Source organism: Quercus lobata, chromosome 5, assembly GCF_001633185.2.
Source record: "Quercus lobata isolate SW786 chromosome 5, ValleyOak3.0 Primary Assembly, whole genome shotgun sequence".
Classification (NCBI taxonomy): Eukaryota; Viridiplantae; Streptophyta; class Magnoliopsida; order Fagales; family Fagaceae; genus Quercus; species Quercus lobata.
In genome coordinates this window covers 13087434-13111977 of record NC_044908.1, presented here as the reverse complement: position 1 = coordinate 13111977, position 24544 = coordinate 13087434, and the positions used below count along the sequence as shown (strand labels likewise).

Below are 24544 nucleotides of genomic sequence, written 5' to 3'. Positions count from 1 at the left end.
GAGGAGACAGATCTTTCAAACCACATCCGCGCAAGGCTTAATCGTACAGATCAAATCCACCTTCGTATGGGCTTCCATGAAAATCCTGACTAAACCGTTGCCCAACGACCAAGATCCAGCCTTTCCAAACCTGCTCTCTACAAATTATATTGTTTGGGCCCATTACACTCGAGCCCAACATCATCTTTGGGTCGTTGAAAATCATGTCCCTACAATTGGCGTCGTCTGTGGGAAAGGTTTGCACGTTAGCGCAGGTGGCGGTGGAGTCAATTCTCTAGCAAGCAGAGGTTCGTGGGGTTTCCTCCATCTACGGCGACATGCAATTGTTGCCCCGGCCTAAACTTCTGCTAGGGGCTACGCCTTGCAGTGCCAATGGTGCGGGCGGCTCTAGGGGCTTATGGCCTCAAGCTAGTTCTCCCCGCCCTGATCGGGGGATTCACTTTCGAAAAATAGACAGATACAAAAAAAAAAAATAAATAATAACATAATACAAAAAAAATTGCAAGTTTTGGACAGAACCAAGGCCTTGCATGGTTCTCGGACTCGAGCCTATGGGGAAACCAAGTACGCAAAAAAAAAATTGCAAGTTTTGGACAAAACCAAGGCCTTGCATGGTCCTCGGACTCAAGCCTATGGGGAAACCAAGTACGCAAAACAAAATTACAAGTTTTGGACAGAACCAAGGCCTTGCATGGTCCTCGGACTCAAGCCTATGGGGAAACCAAGTTTGCAAGTTTTGGACAGAACCAAGGCCTTGCATGGTCCTCGGACTCAAGCCTATGGGGAAACCAAGTACTCAAAAGAAAAATTGCAAGTTTTGGACAGAACCAAGGCCTTACATGGTCCTCGGACTCGAGCCTATGGGGAAACCAAGTACGCAAAACAAAAATTGCAAGTTTTGGACAGAACCAAGGCCTTGCATGGTCCTCGGACTCAAGCCTATGGGGAAACCAAGTACGCAAAACAAAATTACAAGTTTTGGACAGAACCAAGGCCTTGCATGGTCCTCGGACTCAAGCCTATGAGGAAACCAAGTACTTAAAAGAAAAATTACAAATTTTGGACAGAACCAAGGCCTTGCATGGTCCTCGGACTCAAGCCTATGGGGAAACCAAGTACTTAAAAGAAAAATTACAAGTTTTGGACAGAACCAAGGCCTTGCATGGTCCTCGGACTCAAGCCTATGGGGAAACCAAGTACTTAAAAGAAAAATTACAAGTTTTGGACAAAACCTAGGCCTTGCATGGTCTTCGGACTCGAGTCTATGGGGAAACCAAGTACGCAAAATAAAAATTGCAAGTTTTGGACAGAACCAAGGCCTTGCATGGTCCTCGGACTCAAGCCTATGGGGAAACCAAGTACGCAAAACAAAATTACAAGTTTTGGACAGAACCAAGGCCTTGCATGGTCACTCAAGCCTATAGGGAAACAAGTACTTAAAAGAAAAATTACAAGTTTTGGACAGAACCAAGGCCTTGCATGGTCCTCGGACTCGAGCCTATGGGGAAACCAAGTACGCAAAACAAAAATTGCAAGTTTTGGACAGAACCAAGGCCTTGCATGGTCCTTGGACTCGAGCCTATGGGGAAACCAAGTACGCAAAACAAAATTACAAGTTTTGGACAGAACCAAGGCCTTGCATGGTCCTCGGACTCAAGCCTATGGGGAAACCAAGTACTCAAAAGAAAAATTGCAAGTTTTGAACAGAACCAAGGCCTTACATGGTCCTCGGACTCGAGCCTATGGGGAAACCAAGTACGCAAAACAAAATTGCAAGTTTTGGACAGAACCAAGGCCTTGCATGGTCCTCGGACTCAAGCCTATGGGGAAACCAAGTACGCAAAACAAAATTACAAGTTTTGGACAGAACCAAGGCCTTGCATGGTCCTCGGACTCAAGCCTATGGGGAAACCAAGTACTTAAAAGAAAAATTACAAGTTTTGGACAGAACCAAGGCCTTGCATGGTCCTCGGACTCAAGCCTATGGGGAAACTAAGTACGCAAAACAAAAATTACAAGTTTTGGACAGAACCAAGGTCTTGCATGGTCCTCGGACTCAAGCCTATGGGGAAACCAAGTACTTAAAAGAAAAATTACAAGTTTTGGACAGAACCAAGGCCTTGCATGGTCCTCGGACTCAAGCCTATGGGGAAACCAACTACTTAAAAGAAAAAATTACAAGTTTTGGACAGAACCAAGGCCTTACATGGTCCTCGGACTCAAGCCTATGGGGAAACCAAGTACTCAAGGGAACAAGTTTTGGACTGAATCAAGGCCTTGCATGGTCCTCGGACTCAAGCCTATGGGGAAACCAAGTATACAAACGAAAAATTACAAGTTTTGGACTGAACCAAGGCCTTGCATGGTCCTCGGACTCAAGCCTATGGGGAAACCAACTACTTAAAAGAAAAACTACACTACATGGACCTTACAATCTATCCGAGGAGAACTCCCCATTAACAGTTGGGTTAATCCCTAAAACTGCATGGATTCCCCAGTCTACTCTTGGATCCTCAGTACCAAAGGGATTGATGCAACATAGAGCAATATGTTACCAAAAACACAATCGAAGTCTCTCACTGCTCGGCTACCCTCTCGGACGAATTGTTTGGAGTTTATCGTTCTCGGACATTTGTCTTGCATGCATCGCACAGCGCTCGGCCGTTATCTCGGTTAGTTCTAATAGCTTAATTTATTGGAAATTACCATTGTTATACTTGATAATGTTAGTAAGTTCAAACTAGTAGGAATTTGTTTTAAGGATTTTTCCTACTCTAAATATCATTAAAGGAAAGTGTATATTTAATATTTATGCACAGAGTAGTTGTTGCAGAAAAGAAAAGTATTTGAGATTAAGCAAATTCATTTCTTATTAAGGCAAAAGAACAGTACAGTGTACAATGAAGGAGCTTAAATAAGCTCATATTAAAACTAACTACACAAGCGAAAAGTAAAAATACAAAGGAATGAAGGAAAAGCCGAAGAAGAGGTGCAGAGAAGAGCCGCGCTGCCACTTCAAAATTTCGTCTAGGGGATCCATTCCGCAATACTTTTACATGCCTTCAACCCAGGCAGTAAAAGAGCCCGGCTTGGGGCTAGCGCCGTAGAAGAAAAGGTGCAAAGAGCCCAACTTCAGGCTGATACCGTTGAAGAAAAGGTGTAGGGAGCCGAAAGTTGATGAGCCTCCACAAAATCACGCCTGTGAAAAAGCAGACGGCACTGAGGGAGGAGAACCTTTCTTCTGACACACCAAAAATCTGGTATGACCAGAACCTACTTCGGATTTTGACTGAAAGAGGTGGAGGTGTAGTTCCCACCATATCCAAGCGGGATGACACCTTAAATCTGTGCCTCCCCTGTCCCGACCATACCACCTTAAGTCTTGGAGGGGTCCGGTGCCTCTGTGGCGGATGAAGTTCCTTCACCCAAGCCTCAAACATATCACACTCAGGGAAATGACACTGGATGTGGGAACTGGTCATGGAGAAGGGGTTAAGATCTTCAAGAGAGCAGAAGGGTTTGTACGCCTGGAGAATACCCACCTATCCTACTTATATAAAGGGTGATGCCATTTAATTTGAGCAGATTCCCAAGGAATGCTACGGACAAGGCAGCTCTGGCACGATTTCCCAACACTATCTGCCACCACAAGATTTAAAGGTCCTCGTGAAGGCGCGCCTCGAATACCGAAACGTCAAAGGACGCTGCGCGGGTAAAGAGTAAAGCCAAGCCACTTAATTCGGCACATCTCCCACGCAAATGGCAGAACAGCAGCAGCAGCAAAGTACAGAACTTGAGCAAGTCACGAGGTAGGCTCAATCATCAAAACCCTCCTCCCCAACTAGGAAGCCAGGCAGCAGGATTTTGAGGGGCTATTGTGGGGCCCGAAATTTGAGGCCCCGGCCCATTCTGTGTTAAGGCCCAAGGCCCAGGCCGAGGAGCCTACTGCCGAGGACGCGCAATGAAAGCGCCTTGAAGGCCCAAGAATGTAGCCGAGGACAACCTCTCGCCCAATGCCTCACGAAACGCTTGAAGAAAAGGACAAACTCAGTACAAGAATAGTACAAATGAGAAAGCTGCCAACACCATAACGTGGAGCCCAGCACCTGACAAGCTCATACCCCATACCATGCTATCCAGCTTTTCCCAACCACTTTGACGTGAAGATTGATAGGACGAGTAACTGCCCCAAACAAGGAGAGACTGACGCGTAGGCAAAGAAAGGGAATTGAATACTAGTATAAAAGGGGAAAGAGAGCTAAGAAGAGCCCCCAGAAGAAGGATGGAAAAATAGAGAGAGAGAATGGTGAGAAGATACTGCTCCTCGGACTAATTCCGAGGAGACAGATCTTTCAAACCACATCCGCGCAAGGCTTAATCGTACAGATCAAATCCACCTTCGTATGGGCTTCCATGAAAATCCTGACTAAACCGTTGCCCAACGACCAAGATCCAGCCTTTCGAAACCTGCTCTCTACAAATCATATTGTTTGGGCCCATTACACTCGAGCCCAACATCATCCTTGGGTCGTTGAAAATCGTGTCCCTACAGGTATATTATTATATTCCTAACACTCCTACATTAATTTATTTTCTCAATTTATTTTAATTTCAACATTATATATTTAGATTATTTTATTATTATTATTTACTATAATTTGATTATTTTTGTTTTCTTTATTTGAATGATATGAAATATATATATATATATATATATATATATACACACATACATACATGTAGTTAATTGAGCTTATGAAGAAACATGATCATAATAATGAGTATCAAGGTGTTATTTAATCTTGCTCCTAAGTTGAAATCCTAACTCCACCACTAATATATATATATATATATATATATGTATGTATATATATAATAGTTATAGGTTTAAGTGTTACGTTATAAATTATAATCAAAACTTCATAGAGTTTTTGTGTTTTACGGGAAAACTATAAAGAATCATGTATATTTTTTCCTTTATTTTATTTCATTTTGTAAAAATAAATGTAGAGAGAAAAATATTGAAGGTATGTGTAAAAAAAGTTATCTTTCTTAACGTTTTTAAGAACACAACTAAATACTTGAAAATAAATTTTTTTTTTCAAAAATTATTATCACTAGAAAACATTTTATAGTGGGCAGAAAATATTTCTTCTAAAACAAACACAGCCTTATCCTTTTCTGTTTTAATAGCTATCATTGAAATTTGGAAAAGAGTGATGATGCAGGTATTTTTCTTGATGATAATGACGAAAGTAATTTGACCAATATTGAACAGGGTGATAGCATTTCTTTTGGGTTCTGTCACGACTTGATCCATATATATTTTTTATTGACATAAGTGATATATATTTTTTGAGAGGAAGATATAAGTGATAGAAATTAAATGTTAAGTGTTAATATTAAGAAAATTTACAAGGTTTTATTAACCATATAGTGAATTTCATACCCAACCTCATTTAGATTTGATTAACGGAATAAAAAATGAAATATTTCAATAACAATTACTCTCTGATATATATATATATATATATATGTATGTATTAAAATTAGAACTCATCTGATTTATCAAGAATATAAATTCAAATCCATGTCACAGCCAAATATGTTGACCAATAATATATATATATTGAGAATCTTGGCCAATAAAATATTGGCCAACTAATGTGGCCCTAATGCATCAACGTATCTAACACTTAAAACGTGAACGTGAAGGGAGAGAAAAGGAAATTGCAAGATCGTACGATGATACATTTACATAGCAACCAACCATCTGACATAGATGATAGAACACAGAGGAGAAAAATTGAAGATCATGTGCATGGACAGTGGGTCAAAGAAGAAAAAGAAAAAGAAGAAAAGAACAGAAATAGAAGACTTGATTTTTGTCCTGCTACTCCAAACACGCGCAATTGACTGGCAGAATTAGTTGAATGGCTCGAATTTTATCTGACGTGTTGTAGGGGAATCAATTGTATCAGTCTGATGACTTATATGAAAATTTGCGTATCCATGAATCATAATGGTAAGAAATTAACAATTTTGATAACAGGCCGACGCAACAACTTTGAGATCTTTAAAAGAAAATTTAAGGGTAAACTATGTAATTAGTCCTTATTTTATTCATTATATTTTAATTTGGTCCTTAATTTTTTAATTGTGTCAATTTAGTTCCTAATCTTTTAGTATTGTGTCAATTTAGTCCCTACTGTTATCTTTTGGATGAAAATTTATGACGTGTCTAATAGTCAATTAGCTTACGTTGATGAGACAATAAACTTAAATTTTATTTTGATCGTTTGTCATGTTAGCAATTTTCATCTAAGATATAATATTAGGGACTAAATTGACACGACATTAAAATGTTAAGAATCAAATTGATACAATTGAAAAGTTAGGAATTAAATTGAAATATAGTATAAAAGTTAAGGATCAAATATGGAATTTATCCATAATTTTGAATGAGACATTTTTATTTAATGAAAAAATATTTATAGGTAAATAAAACATAATTTATAATTAAAAATAATAATTTAATTAAAAATAAAATTTAAAATATAAAACAGGTTATTACAATTTTTTTAAAGCGTGTAAATCTGTACAAATAAAAATTAATTTAATATATGGTCCAATAATTACTATAATTATATTACAAATGAATGCAAATAAAAAAAAAAAATAAAATACAAATGAATAAGTGAGAAACTGTATTCAGATTAAAAAAGAAGTGAGAAACCGTGTTGTATAACTATGGGCTGCCCTGCACGGTTACGCACTGTGCTGCTGTGCGTCTGTGCAGCAGTGCAGATCAGCAGTCAGCAGATGTGAGATGTGTCCAGCCTGTACTCTACCATCCTAAGGCTAAATTTTAAAGCAAAAAACGTGTCAGAATAAGGTCCAATTAAGAGGGGCAGAAAAGTATTCCACCATTGCAATAAAACGTGTACCATGACGGGACTCCCATCAAACGCAGTGAAACAAACTAAAAAAGTATATAACTTAAGTTAAGTTAATTGAGATGTAAACGTATCTTAAAGTATTTAACTCCCATCTAAATTAAAAAAAAATTAATTTATTAATTTTAATTAAATAAAAAAATTAAAAACGGAATTAAAAATTAAAAACCACATAAATTGAGATATAAGTGTGTTTTAAACAAGAATATAAAACCAGATCTAAGAACACAAGCCCAAAAAAATTAAAAAAAAAACACACACACACACTTGGATCTGAAATGCAGGAGCACCAAATCCATGAATAAGAACAATGGGAAACCCTTCTCCTTGCACCACATAATGTAAAGCCCACAAAGTTTTCACGACCAAAAGATAACAGAAACATGAACATGATCGAAAAACAAAAAAATGGGTATGCAAAAAAAACAACCGTTCTAACAAAGAAGTCTCGGAGACAATAAATCAATCATCTAAACCGCATAACAAACAAAAAAAAAAAACACAAAACACACAACACAATCTCCCAAATCAAAACCCAGAAACCAAAAACGAATAAAAAGCACGTAGAAAAGTGATGTGAGGTCTCCGATCCAAAGATAATTCTCGTCCATCCAGTATTGGATGTCTCCGATCTAGAGAGTGCAGACCTCGTCGGCGCTAGTGGGTTGGTTCTTCTCAGTCTGATGAATCTGCAAAATGTGCTATTTGTTGTTTGGTGAAGAATAAGAAATTGAATCCAATTGATATAATCCCAAGTAGGTCTATGAAGATTTTGAGAGAGACACCCACATTGGCTATTGTGAGGTTTAAAGCTGGGAGTGTGGAGCCGGCTCATCAAAATATTTTTCCAAATAACATTAAATATCAAAAAATTTTGTTAGTTGTCACGTTGCAAAACAATGTTGGAAACTAGCATCTCAAGTATCTAAAACTCAAGTTTTTAAGTCTCGATTTGTAAGGGGTGGTGGATAAAAATCCACATGGAACTCGAGTTTTAAAGACTCAAGTTTCACCTTTTTCGTCTTCATCGTCAGATCGTTCTTCGTTCTGGGTTTCTTCATCTTCCTAGGTTTCTTCATCTATTGGGTTTCTTCATCTTCGTCAGATCATTTTTCCTTCTTCTCCTTCATTCTTCGATGGCAAATTTGAAGACCAGATCGTGCCTCTTCAAATCGTCTCTTTGTTCTTCCTCTTCAGATAGATCATGCCTTTTCAAATTGTCTCTTCGTTCTTCCTCTTCAGATCAGATCGTGCCTCTTCAGCCTCTTCAAATCGTTCTTCCTCTGTTCTTCTTCAGATTTGATGTTCTTCAAGTACAAAATCGAGTCTTTAAAACTCGAGATCTATGTGGCATCATATTGCCAACACACCAAGTGGGAATCGAGTTTTTAACACTCGAGTTTTAGATTGAAATCAAGTCTATGAAACTCGAGATGCTACTTCATAACTTTCTTTCAAACACATCTTAACTTACGATATACTTCCTCCTCACTGTTCTAGTTTGCACATTCCCACATCATACTTTTGGGCATGATTTGGTGGCGATGGAGGGGAAGAAGAGTGTGTGGAATTTGAGCAAAAAGGAGAGGTATGATTTGGGTGTTGGGGATTTTTTGTTTACTCCTGCTGGGGATGTGCATAGAGTGAAGTATTATGAGGATACTGAGTTTTTCATCAGGTGGGATGGGAAATGGGATATGTTCTTTGATGAGGATCTTGAGACTGCTAAGGTTGCTGTTTAATTTTGTGGATCTGATGTTTGATTTTGTCTGCTTATTTTCTAAGTTATTTGGGATTTTTGGTTTTTAGTTTTGAGTTCTTAGATCTGAGTTGATGTTCTTGTTCAAGATACTTTTAGATCTAAATTCAATTGAATTTTGATTTTTAATTCTGTTTTTATTTTTTTATTTAGTTAAAATTTAATTTTTTTTAATTTAGATGCTGATGTGGCATTTTTGAATGCCAAATAATATTTTTATTATTATTTTAATGGCCGCGTCAACTTTTAGCGTGTCAACAATGCACTCCATTTTTCATGTGTGCATTTTCTGTTTCTGATGTAATGGCAATAATAAAAACGAGACTCGTTTTTTAGGATAAAGAGTAAAAGTAGTGAAAATAAAAATTAGGGACCAAAATGGGAATTGCGTGAAAATATAAGAACAAAAATGTGGTTTTCGCCTTAAATAAATAGAAGAGTCATCATCTTCATTTTTGGAAAGGTAGAAAGGGGAAAAAGATTACCTCAAAGGTAAGAAGATAGATGGAGAGGTAGAGAGATGAGAGATTTTTCTTTTGTTTTTTAAATTTATAATCTCTATTTTAGCATATTTTAAGACAATTGTGTTGTATTATTAATGAATTTGTCTGGTATTAATTTTGATTTTAGCGTATTTCAAGAATGAGTTAATAAATTTGTCTCTTAAAATTTAATTTCTTAGTTGAAATTTGACTATTTTTGTTTTTTTTTTCCTTTTTAATCTTCTGCATTTTAGGATACAATGAGACATTTTTAATGCATTTTATTGACCAATAAAGGTGCTTAAATTATTTTTTTTAATCAAAATATATAGATAAATATGTTATATATATAATTTTTTTTACAAGTGGGGGCCTTTGGCGATCGAGATTAATGATGGAACTTGCCTTCCAAAAAAAAAGAAAAAAGACCAAGAGAAACTCAGGTAACCGATCTTTCTTCTTCTCTTTAGATCAAGTCCAAATCGGGGCTTAGAGACCAAAGTAGATCCTCTCCAAATCTGTAGATCTGATCCTTTGGTGCTTCTCTGTAGGTGTTCTCTCCTTCTTCGCTTTTCTTCATTGAAATCAACTCTTATTCACTCGAGATGTTATTTATCAAATATGTTTTTGTCATAAACTTTTAATGAAGGAACTTATTTGATGAGAATAAATTTTTATTTGCAAGAGTTTTTCTGTGGTGGATGTTTTCTTCTCCATATGAAAGAGTGGAGAGAGATAATACAATAAAAAGAGGGTAGTACCAATAAAGAGAAAATCTTTCACAACATATAAAAATCAATGAAAATAATATTTAAGAAAGGACAATTGTAATAAACGAACCAGTCTTACAAGTTATTTACTTCTACTTCATTTTCTCTACTACATTTTTTAAATCTTTCTTATTCTTAAAAAAAAAAATAATGATACATATCATTTTACCATTATTAATATGAAGGAATAGTGTGGGTTTGGATTTTTTAGATCTAGAGCATCCACAACAGATGTGCCAAATGCCAAATATTTGGCACACCAAACACAAAAACAGAGCTTTATCAGATGTGTTAAATGTGTCAAATTTTTGTAATATGCTACAGTACCATTGCATTTTTGACACGGTACGGACTTAAATGCCATTTGTACTTTATTATTTTTTTTATTCATCTTTCTCTCTCATCCCACTCTGAGCCACTCCATCTCCACTTCTTCGGATCCTGCTCTCTCTCCTCCCTCTCTGTCTAATCGCCCTCTCTCTAGTGAAGGATGGGTTTCGATGTGGATATATTTTGGCGTGGGCTCCGACATGGGTTAGGTGACGGCGTGGGCCGTAGGTATGGTGGCGTGGTGGGTCGCGGTGAGCTAGGTCTTGTCGAGGTGGGTCGCGGCGAGGTGGGTTGTGGCGAGGTGGGTCACAGACTCACGGCAGAGGTGAGTGGGTTTTGATGGGTGGGTTCAAATGGGGTTTGGGGTGGTTTCCTTCACCATTTTTTTCCCCTCTCTGTTTGATCTCTCTAGTTGTGTTTGATGTGGGTTTTGCTTTTGGGTTTGTTTGGTTTGTTGTGCCGATCTCTCTGGTTGTGTGTGTGTGTGTTTGTGTTTTTTTTTTTTTTTAAGGTGGCATTGGTGGATGTGGGTTTGTGCCGGTGGTAGCTGGTCAGTGTTGTTGTTGCGACAGTGGTGGATGTGCCGTTGTTGTTGATGATGTTGTTGATGGTGATGAAAGGGAGAAGATAATATATTATTTTAATGTGTAGTAAATATTATTTTAATGTATAGAATTGAATGATAGAATATCTGATAAATGAGATATTGTAAAATGGTGTGGTAAAATAATAAAGAAGGCTTTTGGTATGTCAAAATGACATTTCTTTTGCAACATCTGCTACGGATGCTCTGTTATTAGAATTTTTTGTTATACATTCCACAAAGTTGGAAATGGGAAGAATGGAGGAATAGATGAAAGAAGTTTTTTTACATGAAGTTGTAATTTTCTTTTAGAAGCACATGAAGTTGTAATTGTTTCTGTACTTCTGTGGATTTAAAAAAAAAAAAAAAAAAAACTTGACGTGTGTAGTTTCTTATTTTATTGTTAATTAGGAAGTTTTTTTGTGTGCTTTTTATATATTTTTTTAATTTTTAATTTACTATTTTAATCTCATAGAATAATGATAAGTTAATTAAATTAGGGGTATTTTTTACGGTGAAAAAAAATAATTAACTTTTTGAATCTTCTTAATATACAAAAAAAAAGAAAAGAAGAAGATATATATATAAATATATATATATGTATATTATTTATTTATTTATATTGTTTTTGATAAGCTTATAGATTTTTCTCCAATTTCATTTTATTCCCTTAGCAAGGTTTTAAAAATCGAATCAAACAAAGAATATAAGAAACAAGAAGATGGTTTCTCACTTTTTTAGTCTATTGGATTTAATCAGCGGTCAATTTCGTGATGTAATAAGAAATTTTAATTTATAATTATTTAAACTATGAATTAATAATAATTAACAATTGAAACTGAAAATTTTCAAAAAATAAAGATTTCTCTTGTGAATTGTCTCCTCTTTTTAAATAAATAAAAGTAACAAAACATAATTAGTCAATTTTTTAATCCATAGCTCTAATAATCCCACCCACCACTATGCGGAATACAACCATTATGATGGCGAGTCCAATAAAAAAAAACTCAACAACTAAGTCAAGGTACAAATTTTCACTTGAAAGGATTGACAAATCAATTTTTTTTGACAAGTGCAAATCAATATAAGAAAGGCAAGCCAAAAAGGCAAAAACCTCCTACCGATACATTTTACATAAGATTAAGATCGAAAATGAAGAAATAAGAAGATAAAACTAACCCTCTCTTGAAAGATGGTACAAAATAAATTCCACTCAAATTAATTTACAAAATCAAAAACCAACTCACATTTCAGTGGAAATAAAAATAAATAAAAATAAAAGTGGTCAAGGCCAAAATAACCCACAATTAAAGTAAACTAGCTGAAAAAAAATTATTATTAATTTTCTCAAATATTTCAATAAGTTTACTACGAATCTTGTAACTTAATTGGTTGATACTTCAATTTCCAATAAAAATATTCATGATTCAGATCCCCCCAACTATTGATGTATAAGAAAACATTTTGAATAAATTTTCTTGTAAAAAATTGTAATCTTTAGTTATTTTATAGACAAAATAGAAAACACACTATATATATGTGTGTGTGTGTGTGTGTGTGTGTGTGTGTGTTCACAAATTGCAAATTGCATGATATAGTGTTTAATATAGATAAGCATGTTTCATGCCTAATAAAAAATGCATATATCCTTCAATTTATTATTTATTATTTATTTTTTAATTATTTTTTTTACCTTCTTGATTGTGTGTTACTAAGTTTTTTCCCCACTCTATTGGACATTGCTTCAATTATTGCATGATATGGTGTTTCATTTGTTTCTCACATAAATTTTTTTTGTTTTCATACAAATCTTAGAAAAATTATATTAAAATTTCATTATGCTATAACAAAAAAATATATTTATTCTATTACACACACACACACATATACATATATTACATATGATTGAAAAGCGTTGGGAAATTTAAAAGACTAAGATTTATTTTAGTGAATTCACGAATATTTAATTTTTTGTGTCTTATGTGTCAATTGTTGTCAAAGAAACTAAACATGAGTAAGAATGTCATATTCTAAATTTATTATTATTATTATTCCAACTAAAAATTATCTCTTATATAGAGTTTATAAAAATAATCATATAAATTTATTTGATATAAATAATTAATGCACAATTATAAATAATTAATATATGCATTTACTTTGTTGTTTGATTTAATGAATTAATACTTTAATATAAATGCAAACTTTTTTAATTTAGAACCCTAAATAAAAAGAACTTCAAGAAATGCGCTATATGGCACAATCTCAAACTCTCTAATATGCTTTTATATATACTAATATTATGTCTGTGCAATGCATGGCTTAATTAAAAGTTATATATGTTAAAACTATATTAATAATTTGTGAGTCACACGATAGCGCCGTTTGGATCCACGTTTGTCCACGTCTGGTGTTTGCGTTTTGCTCCTTTCTTTCTTTTTTTCTTTTATTTTATTTTTTTTCCACACGTTCAGCTTTTAGAGACAAATTTTAATGTTCACGCACTGTTCATGTACTGTTCACACATTTAAAAATATTAAAAATGGGTCCCACGGTACTATTCACACATCTAAAAATTATTTTGCTACAGTGTTTTTAGTTTTCAGTTTTCAGTTTCAGCAAAAATAAGTTGTATCCTAACGGACCCGATAAAAACAAATTAATTTTGCAACATGTATACATACATATATTGAGTCACTTTGTGCATACATAGTGTGTAGTATATAAATTTTACATATTAAAACATAAAATTATGATATATAATCAAAATATTTAATTTATTTTAAATTACTTGAAACATTTAATAGAATTTGAGGTGAATGAAATATTAAAATTTGAGATTAAATCACATCATTATGATTTGTAGGGACTGGATTTGAGCACTATTCCTGAGGAATAAGTGAATTTAAGCCCAGCAAGCCCAATACAATAAATTTGTAGAGAGTGGATAGAAGAACTGGGCTTTAATGAGTGTAACAACGGTTGGAGAAGATTTAAAGAATGAACAAGTAAAACAAATATGGACTTGAGCTAGCAATTCAGTCCTCGGCACTAGTTCGAGAAGTTTCAACTTATTATTTCTTGAGTGACAGTGGTAATGGTTACAAAGTTAGTTCAAATTGCTACAGTGTGTCTTCTGGTAAAATCTCCGATCCCTTTTCTCAGGGCTCCTTCTTCCTTATATACTACTTTCTTTCTTTATCGTCACAGTACACGTGCAGGTCGGATCTGATGTTGTCGGTCTTTGTCACATCAACCTCCTACCAATGCTCTTAGGTAGTAGCTGTGAGTCTGAAAAGTCATTGCTCAGGTATCATTTTCACATTAATGCGGCCAGAGTGTTAGTTATGGAGCATTTAATGTGGAGGCATCAGCTTTTCCTGGAATTGCTCTACCAACATGCTCCAACGTGCTTACTTGTTGTACCTATCTTTTTCCTTGGAGTGCTTTGGAAGATTGTCTTTATCGATAAATCACTTTTCTTCTACCTTGGCTTCTGTTAGCCGAGGACAGAGTTGTCCTCAGCACGGGTTTCTAGGTCGCCATGATTACCATTGTCTTCTTCACACAAGATTCTAGACCTTGGCATGGGCCTCAGGCCCAGTACGAAAGGTGGGTGTATGTCATTGGGCTTTATGACCCCACATGATTACTTTTATATATATTCATAAAAATTATATATTCAAAACAATAGTGAGAAACCTATCAAAGTTTGATAGAATTATTTTAATTAAATAAATAACATATTTCTATCATTCTTATCTCTTCTTCCATATTGGAAAGTTGCATAGCAAGTACTTTTCTCTCTCTATGTCTCCCTCTGTTTTTATGCCTTGCATTTGATTCTTTGGCATATTTGTATGCTTATTTAGACTTGCATATTTGCAAGTTCTGTTGTGTCTCCAACTTGCATGTCCAACATGTATCTGAAATATTAATTTTCCATTTATATCAATTAATATTTATATACATTCAAAGTTAACCAATAGTAAATACATATTCAAAGTTAACCAATGGTAAATGTTATCATTCTAACATAAATCTTAATATTAACAACAAATAAATTTTTTTTTTCTAAACTATTCTTTTTCAATCTTTATAAATGTCAAAATTAACCAAATGCAATGACTCAATCTTTTTCTCTTTCTCATCAAGGTTGAATTCGGATTCTTCAAAACTATATTGAAATACAACATATTAAAATAGTACAAAAAGAGAACTTGTAGCATTCATTGTAGGCATCCTTAAAGTATTGTTTAGCTACAAAAAGTACAGTCTCCTTATCATATTTGAGAATTAATAATAATAGGGGAAAATAAAAACAAAGCGGCAAACAATGTATTTTTTTAGTAAGAAGTTTATTCTAGGAAAAAAAACACAAAAAAAAAAAAACAATATAAGCTAAGAGAAAGGGTATTACTGGAAGGATATTTTGGTTGAGAGCCTGAGACTGAAATTGATAAAGACTGCACTAATAATAGAGAAAAATGTACCACATCCATAATCCATTAGCACAAAAAATGTGACATAACAATAAAAACGTACCACATCTAGGATTCAATCTCCATCTACACTAAAAACTCATCGGTGTCTTGATTCGATAATAAATAGCACAATTATCATAAACGGACTCCATAGGTTAAAACTCTATCAAAAAACCCAAAAATTAAACAAATTCTAGAAAATTATAAGGAGGGATCACATATTGATGTGGGAGTAGGGGTTGTGAAACCTTGAATAAAAATTTCTCAAGGATAAACGATGCTATCTTGATTACATGACTTTTTGATTAGTTGGTATGATATCATTGATATGTCCACCTGCTAGTGCAAGCATAAACTTAATACAAACATCCTCTTCATTATAGTTTTATTCTAAGGAAAACAAATTATGCAAGTTCATGTGCTACTTGATTGTTTTCTCTTATGGTACTCTATTACTCCTTGCTCTTGGGCGAATAGAAATATATAATATAATTTTTTTTCTCGATTGGTTTTACCATTAAGAGATAGTAGAGTTTCAAGTTAAACTCTGATATAAAATCTCATAAAGTTATTAGATATACTTGAAGATAAATATGAAAATAAAAATTTGATGATAATTTATACACGAAAAAGCAAAAGGCCAAACTGATTGCTGAATATAAAAATTGATAAGAACCTTGAATTGTTTAGTTGGTTTCTAATATATACATTAAACCAATAACTGAGCACCCTTTATGAATTTATTTGTTGGTAAAGAAATCAATAAGGACTTATTCATATAATTAACTTCACTTCAATTGCAATTTTTTTATTAAATTAGAAATTGTAGTAAGAACTAATAAATAGTTGTTTTTATCTAAAAAATTATTGCAAAATTTGGTTTATAATCAAGTTAGGATTCTTGGTTGTAGTTTAGTTTTTGCTATTCAAACTGATTAGGTCTCTTAGGTACAATAGTTGTATGCCACCAAATAACTAAATTTAATTTTTTAAAACAGAAATTTAATAAATTTCCAACAATTTGGTTTATAATCAAGTTAGGAATCTTGATTGTAATTTAGTTTTTGCTATTCAAACTAATTAGGTCTCTTAGGTACAATAGTTGTATGCCACCAAATAACTAAATTTAATTTTTTTAAACAGAAACTTAATAAAATTTCTGTAATTTGATGAAACCACTTGATGCAACCACAACGTCTAAGTCTAACTTTTATTATATAGTATATGATATTGAACATAAAATTGAGATCATAAACCCTCCCATTGATATATTTTACATAAGATTAAGATCGAAAATGAAGAAATAAGAAGATAAAACTAACCCTCTCTTGGAAGAAGGTACAAAATAAATTCCACTAAAATTAATTTACAAAATCAAAACCCATCTCACATTTCACCAGGAATAAAAATAAAAATAAAAATTAAAGTGGGCAAGGCCAAAATAACCCACAATTAAAGTAAATAAGAAAATGCATAAAAAGAGTAATTCCTTCAAATCCAATGACCAAAACCTCCCAATGCAGTGACGGTAAGCATCAATTGGATGTAAGAAATCTAAAGCAGTGGAAGGAAATAATAATAATAGAAATAATACCTACAGATATGTTGTTCAAATGATTTGTAAATAAAATCTCACTGCAAAAGAATGAGTTGTGAAAGAAACTACTCTACACCTTAAACCGAGAATGTATATTTTTAAAGGTTAGAATACTCCTGCCATCAAAAAGTTTAATTAAGAGTTACTTTATAGTGTTTATTCACTAAATGACATCTCAAGTGATGTTAACATACTCCTAGAAAGTGTTCTTTATCTATCACTTTAAAATAAATCCAAGTATATTGTAATTAATCAATTAGAAATTGTGTGCGGGAGACAATAAGCCTCCTTACATTCTCTCACTTAGCCCACATGGCATTTAAATATCTTGAAGAGTGATGGTCATTGTAATATACTTAGGATATTACTTTTATTGTCTAGTTGTGAAATTCTCCTACTCTAATAAACTATCCAATACAGAAAACATAGCGGTAAAACTCTTAATTAAAATTACTATTCCATGTATTACAATTTATGGTACTATGTGAGTACTTTATAAGCTATTAATTCTTAATAAATGGACTACCTATTAATCATTCGAGTCTCCTTTCATATATCCACCATGAAGAAAACTCTCGTTATATTTATACAACAAATATTTTGCCTTATTCTCTAAAAATAACCAAATAAGTGTCTAAATATAAAAGGAGATGTTAAGTCCACAACATTTTCATAACAAATTTTAAGTAACAGATTGTTACAAGTTATTATTGACAGATTACAAAGAAATTTCAGTGGTATGTTTAAATTAAAACCAATAACAACTTATCACTTATGATTTGTTATGAAAATATTGTGAAACACAACACTTCTCAAATAGAAAACAAATAAAGAGAAATTAAACATCAAATAAGCTAACAAGCCCCACGTGTTCAACGTGATTTATATTGTTTGGCCAACAAACCTTTAGTTATGGCCTTATGGGATCAATAATCAATAGCTCTATGGTAAATATGCTTTTTAGACACCTTTTGTTTCTTTAACATTCTCTCTAACAATAGTGTACTTTATGTGAATATGCTTACTTTTGGCTTCCACTTTTATTATTCTTAGAGAAGAAAAATGCAATCAAATTGTCACAGAAAAATTTGAAAGGTCTTGATATAGAATTGAAAATCTTGAGATTTGTGATAAAAAAAATTTTAAACATAAATAATGCATGTGTTGTAGCTTCATAGTATTCAATATCTAAATTTTTGAGACCTGTGATACAATTGCTTAACTATAATGCGTGTGTAGCAGATCCATAGTATTCAATAGCCTCCATGGTAGATTAAGCAACAATTGTGTTTAGTAATTCTTTAAGATATATCACCTCCAAAAAATAAAATATAAATTATATGCTGTAGTAAGACTTTCTTGTGTCTACACACCCGGTAAAATTGGAATTTGGGTAACCAATCACCTCCAACTGATTAATATGCATGTAAGTCAACCTGTAATCATTGGTTCCTTGTAAGTATCTCAACCTTTTTCGCAACTTTCCAACGATCCAAACCGGGGTTGCTTTGATACCAACCTAATGAGATGCTTAGTGTTGAAGTAGACTTTCTTTTGTGCATACTTCCACTACTTTAGGGCAAAGCAAAATGAAAATACAATTGTTTATCTTCTTCCTCAAAACCTTTAATGATATAAACAAATGTTTTATCTTACATAGTCCAACACTAACTACAGTTAGTCCTCTACGTAATTGAACAAAAATTCAACATAAATGAAAATAGACATTTAAACTCCTATCGTCTAATCATACATGTTAAATGTTTCCCTCCAAAATACAATGTGAGAACCGGTTTACCTTCAATAGTTAGTTCCACAAGCGACCACTACCATGACCCCTCCCACGATCTCGAAAACCCCCATGACCTGGTTGGTTGATATTCATTGAAACAGTCAGTTTTAGTAATCAAATTCACGCACTCATACATGTAAACACCATGACAAGCATGCACGTGTGTATGTGCACGCGTCTAAGAATATTCAAGCTAGCCAACTAACCTGACGGGGGAGGAGGCGCACCACGCCCCATTGCAGCCAAATCAGGACTGACCTTCTGTCCAGCTTCCTCAAGTATGCTGATGAGTTCCTTTGCAAATCTAGCATTTGCGGCAGTGAAGAAAGTGTGCAGTTCTTTTTGCCCCGGACCTTCCTGTTCGACCAATACGGTGAACATAGTCCACAAGGGATCCAGGGAAGTCATAATTTATCACATATTTCACATCCTTCACATCTGGCACGAAACAAAAGAGCATTATAAGTTATAAGAAATGCATTAGGCCAATGATCTCTCACATCGGAAGCTTATTTAGATCAGAGAATCTATGATCTCAACACATTTCTGCATTTATGCTAGTGTGTTGTTGTAGCAAATAAACACAAAATGTCAGATGAAAACCCCCAAAAACCATATTCTGGCAACAATTATGCACAGAGGGGAAACGTTCAAGGGCAATATCCAATATCCAATATCCATAGACATGAAAACAAGCGGCTCAAACAAACATACAAGTAGGATCCATGTGACAAATAACACCATAAAGCCCATCCAATAAAATTAAAAGAAGACTTAAATTAGGGACAAGAAGAAGATCAGATAATAATTTCCTTCCAAAATGAGATGTTGATGATGAGTGCTATTAGTAAATCGTTTACCTACACAATTTCCTGTACTAAAATAGAATTTCTATCAACTCTTTGAACAAGCTTTAAGAGTTTTATCTCCATACCTAAACCACGAGCTGCAACATCCGTAGCAGTCATTATAGGATTCTTGCCAGCTTTAAACTCTGAGAGGACCCAATCCCTCTCTGCTTGACTTTTATCTCCATGAATTGAAAGAGCTGGCCAGCCATCCATGTGAAGCTGCCAGGTAATCTGATCACATCCTTTCTTGGTATCCATGAAGATCAATATTCGGCTGCCATCCATGATATCCTCCAGCAATTTAACCAATCTGGAAAATCAAACCTATCAGTAAAATGACCACATCAAATCTCATATGATGAGATCTTGAAGAAATTAGAATATACAAGAACAAAATAGAAATGGGGCCTACTTGTTATATTTCTGGTTTTCAGAAACAATGTCAACGTGCTGGCGTATAGCATGGTTAGCTTTCAAATCTTGAGATCCTATTATCACCTATGCAAAGTCCAAGATAAGAGCCAATCACATAACATAATCGCACATTACAAACAGATACACATACCACAAAAGCAGGAACTTTCAAAAAGGGCATATGCCCTCCAGAACTCTGGCAATTACAAACCAAGCCATTAAACCGGGGAAATTACCCTCAGTTTCAAGAAAAAGGAAAGAGGGGGGAGGAGTAGGGGAAAATTCAGAAAAAACAAGCTGCCTCAAAACGAGTAAAATGACATGAGTAAAATGGCAACTACACACATCAAAAGTATAAAATAAAAACGAAACACAGAAAAGAATATATTCTAACAGAAGAAATCCCACAACTGCGGTAGGCAGTAGCAAGATTAAGTTAGAACACCTTACTTTGTACAGGTTGTAAAGAAACTGTCTAGCAAGTTGTTCAACCTCTTTAGGCCAGGTAGCACTCCAGTACAAAGTTTGACGATCTGGGCTAATCTGCATTGAACAAAACATTAGGAGGGAAGTAAAGGGCCCCATCGCATTGCCATCAGTGAAACTTAACAGTGGATTAGCTGGCATCTTCAAAATACCACATTTGTACTACTTGCAACTGGGCATAAACATTACGAAGTGATCATTAAAGCAATCAGTATTCCAGGACCAGGGTCAATCCTAGAATGAAGCATTTATTAAATCTAAACAATTATAAAATTAAATAAAATTAAAAAAAAAAAAACCCATGGACATTATTTTATTGGCCTCAACCAAGTATCCCATAATTGTTTGTTAAAAACAAGTCCAATCACTAGTTGGACTCAAGTCAAAGCACAAATTTTAACAAAAAAAAACCTAATTTAAACTCACATATCTAAAAATCGTACAAAATCAATATGATTCATACAATACATATATATGTATCATCAGATTCATAAGCATGGTCGATACACACCTATAATACCTACCATTCATATTATACGTATTGCACAATACTAACAAGTATGTGCATGTATATAATTAAATGTTGGTAACTTTAGTCTTTAAAGCCAATAGCTTTTCAAGTAAACAAGAGTATATGGCTAATATTATGAATAGGCAACAAAATTAAGCAAAATACTGGAGGGTAAGCAATGTTTAGAGATTTCCCCTTGTTAGTGAAAATTTGAAAATTCAACCAATGACTTACACTCTCTTAGGTAGGTTTCAGTAATAAAAATATTGGATTTTGAATATGTTTGATGGCTGTTAGGTGTTAAAACAGTGGGTTGAACAAGAAATAAGATAAACACTACACAACCACATAGTAGGCAACCATACCTACACTGTCTGAAACAATCACAAGGCAATCACACCCTCAACACTCCTTAAACCTTAAAAGAAGCTTCTGGAATTTTATTAGAATCAATCTCACTAGGACTCCTAAAAAAACACTTGACTACTAATAAGGGAAATTGCTAAATCCAAAATCCTTTCCTAAAACACTAGGACTCCTAAAAAAACACTTGACTACTAATAACTACAAAAGGTACTTCAGAACTTCTAAACCAAATACAAAAATAACTCAAAACACAAAATAAGACTCCCAGGCCTTTGGTAGAGACAAGAACAGCCATTCTAGGAAAAATGGAATTTAATAGATTGCCCTTATTCTACACCAACAAGCAAGCCATAGTCCCAAATTATTTGGGATTGGCTATGGATTCTCAACAAATTAGTCAAAGTAGGCCACATGTATTCTTTTATGAGATTTATTCCAGTAAAAATTAATTAAAACTAAACCAGTAGCTTTCTATCCTAAAGAAACTTAATACTAAAACTCAATAATAATTAAAGTAGCCTATGGAGTGTTCCAAGAAGGCCCCACATCAAAACGAGACCACAAATCTATCTTTTTTTGTTTAATCTCGCTTTTCCTCAATCTCTTTATTGTCTACATCATATCTTCCCTTTGGTAGGGAAGTAAGCAAGAGGCTTCAATAATGATATGGCCTTCGAAAACTCCAAAAAAAATAAAATAAAATAATACAAAAAATAATCTAATAAGTTCTTGTCACAAACTTAAGTTCTATTGGACAAGACCTGCAATTAAGTACTAGAAGTCAAATTGGGATTCTAAACCAACAATTAGAACTTCCACACTGTTCAAGAACTCAGTTCAGCCAAGCTATTTCAGATCAGACATCTGCTAATCTGCCCTTCTTTTCTAACAGATCTAATCCATAATTGAAAGCAGGAGACAGAAAGGCATGAGGAAGAGGAAATATGAGAGCTAGGGGAAACAATCATCTGTCAGAAATTATTTTTGTAACAGAGATAAAAGTACAGTAATGATCATGACATAAGTTTCAAACAGCAAGGCACAATTCAAACCTGAGAAACAAGCTTTCGAATCTGAGGCTCAAAACCCATATCTAACACCCGATCTGCCTCATTCAACACAAGATATGTAACCCTTCGCAAGTTTGTATGATGTGAATCCAACATATCAATCAACCTCCCAGGTGTTGCAATTACAATTTCAACGCCTGGTCCAGAAAAGGAATAAATTTGACATTAACAAAATCAAAAAGAGTAAGCAACTATATAAACCTACACATGAAAGTAAGAAAAAAATAGCTAAGTCAACTACCTATCACAGGAGAGACAGTTCTTGAAAATCAAAATACAGCAAGAAATGAAAAGTTGTCTAAAACTCAATCGACAACCTACCTTTCTGAAGATCACGAATTTGAGGTCCCTTTGGAACCCCACCATATGTGCATGTATTTTTAATTTTTGATGATGCACCAAATTTAGTACATTCGTTTTGTATTTGAACAGCAAGTTCACGGGTTGGAGCTAATACCAAAACAATTGGGCCATCTCCAGAGATTGAAAAAAATATAAACAGAGGCATATATATCAAGATCATATTAACAATACACCCTTACAAAGAATTGGCTGGGCATTAACATGGACAATGGTAGGCAAGTGTCTTCCCTGACCCTGTTTCAGCGATACCAATTAGATCACGGCCCCTTAGAGCCATTGGCCATCCTTGAGCTTGAATAGGGGTAGGTTCGACAAAGCCAGCTTTTGTAATCTCTTCAATAACATAATCTGTTGTCAAGTAGGTGTAAACATTGTCTCACCAATGTCAAAAAAAGAAAAAATAACTTGCGAGTTGAGGATAAGTCAATGACCCACTACTAGATATGCAGGATTTTCAATACAGTTCAGATATTACATTGTCAATTAAAATCATTAGAATTCCAACCCCCCAGTGGTAAAAATCTCTAAGAGTATGAAAGAAGATTTCTAAAATTTATAAACCTTGAGAACTATTGCGAAATCATTTTAAAGAAATGAATTTACACATATATTCTTTGCATAAATCATACAAATCAAAAATCTTCAACATCAGATAAAGAAATAAGGCAGTGGATAGGTGTGAATCATAATTTATAACAAGAATTAACATATTACTCAGGCACAGTATGGTGCCAACACCGCTCCTTCCAGGTTGTAATGAATGTCTTTATAGAGTAATTACTAATTAGCAATTGCAAGATCAGCTTCATTAAAATTGTTAGGCTCCTCAATTTCCTTGGCATTATCAACTGTATCAACATCTAGTTCCACCTTTTTAGACACAGTGCAGAGTAGATCTTCAGGTTTTCTTTTCTTTTTTGATGATCCACTATAACTCTCATTCTGCCTTTGGGCCGCCACTAGCAGTAGCAGAGTGGCTTTGGACAGCTACTGACCCGCGCGGACAGAACTGGCAACATTTCGTGAAGCCAGAAAGGTACCTATACTATACACAACAGTGGAAGAAAGAGAGTGAATTTTGTGACTGTGTTTGTAAGGCGGCAAGTCACAAGTGAAGTGACAAACAATTTATACGCCCAGCTCATACAAAAATTTATCCTCATCGTTAGAGCAAAAGTCTTCCCATAGTTAAAAGTTTTTTTTTTTTTTTTTTTTTGAGAAGCTTCCCATAGCTAAAAGTTGTACGTGTAATTTTGACTAAAATTTTGTCATAGTTATAGTTTTATTCTTCATTTAGTTTTTTTTTTTTTCAAAAATAATTTTAAACATTTTATTTATACAATGATGCTCTATGTTTGGTGGACAGAAACCAACATGGATAAATATTGAATACAAATTCTCTATACCACTTTATGTTCTACCAATTATTACTTTCTATGTGTATGATTGCTTTTTATTTTAAACTTCTATTATTTTATATAAAAAACAAAAGTGAAATCAAAATATAACAAATAGTGATTAGTAAAATATAGAGTGGTATACAAAAAATGGTGTAGAAAATTTGTATTCATAAATATTTACTTTTCACAAAATTTGTGTACTCACCGTGGCATAAGAAATTTTAAAATTAATAAACATCAAAGTTAATATTTAATATTTTTATAGAAATAAAAAAAGGATAATAAAATAAATGCTTTTCACGAACAAATATTAATAGCATAAATTAGTAA

General features: G+C 33.9%; 1 pseudogene; it reads right to left on the bottom strand.

Annotated features, from left to right (window-relative positions):
• Positions 1-18551: 18551 nt before the first annotated feature.
• On the bottom strand, positions 18552-23916 carry LOC115989455 (annotated as a pseudogene).
• Positions 23917-24544: the final 628 nt, after the last annotated feature.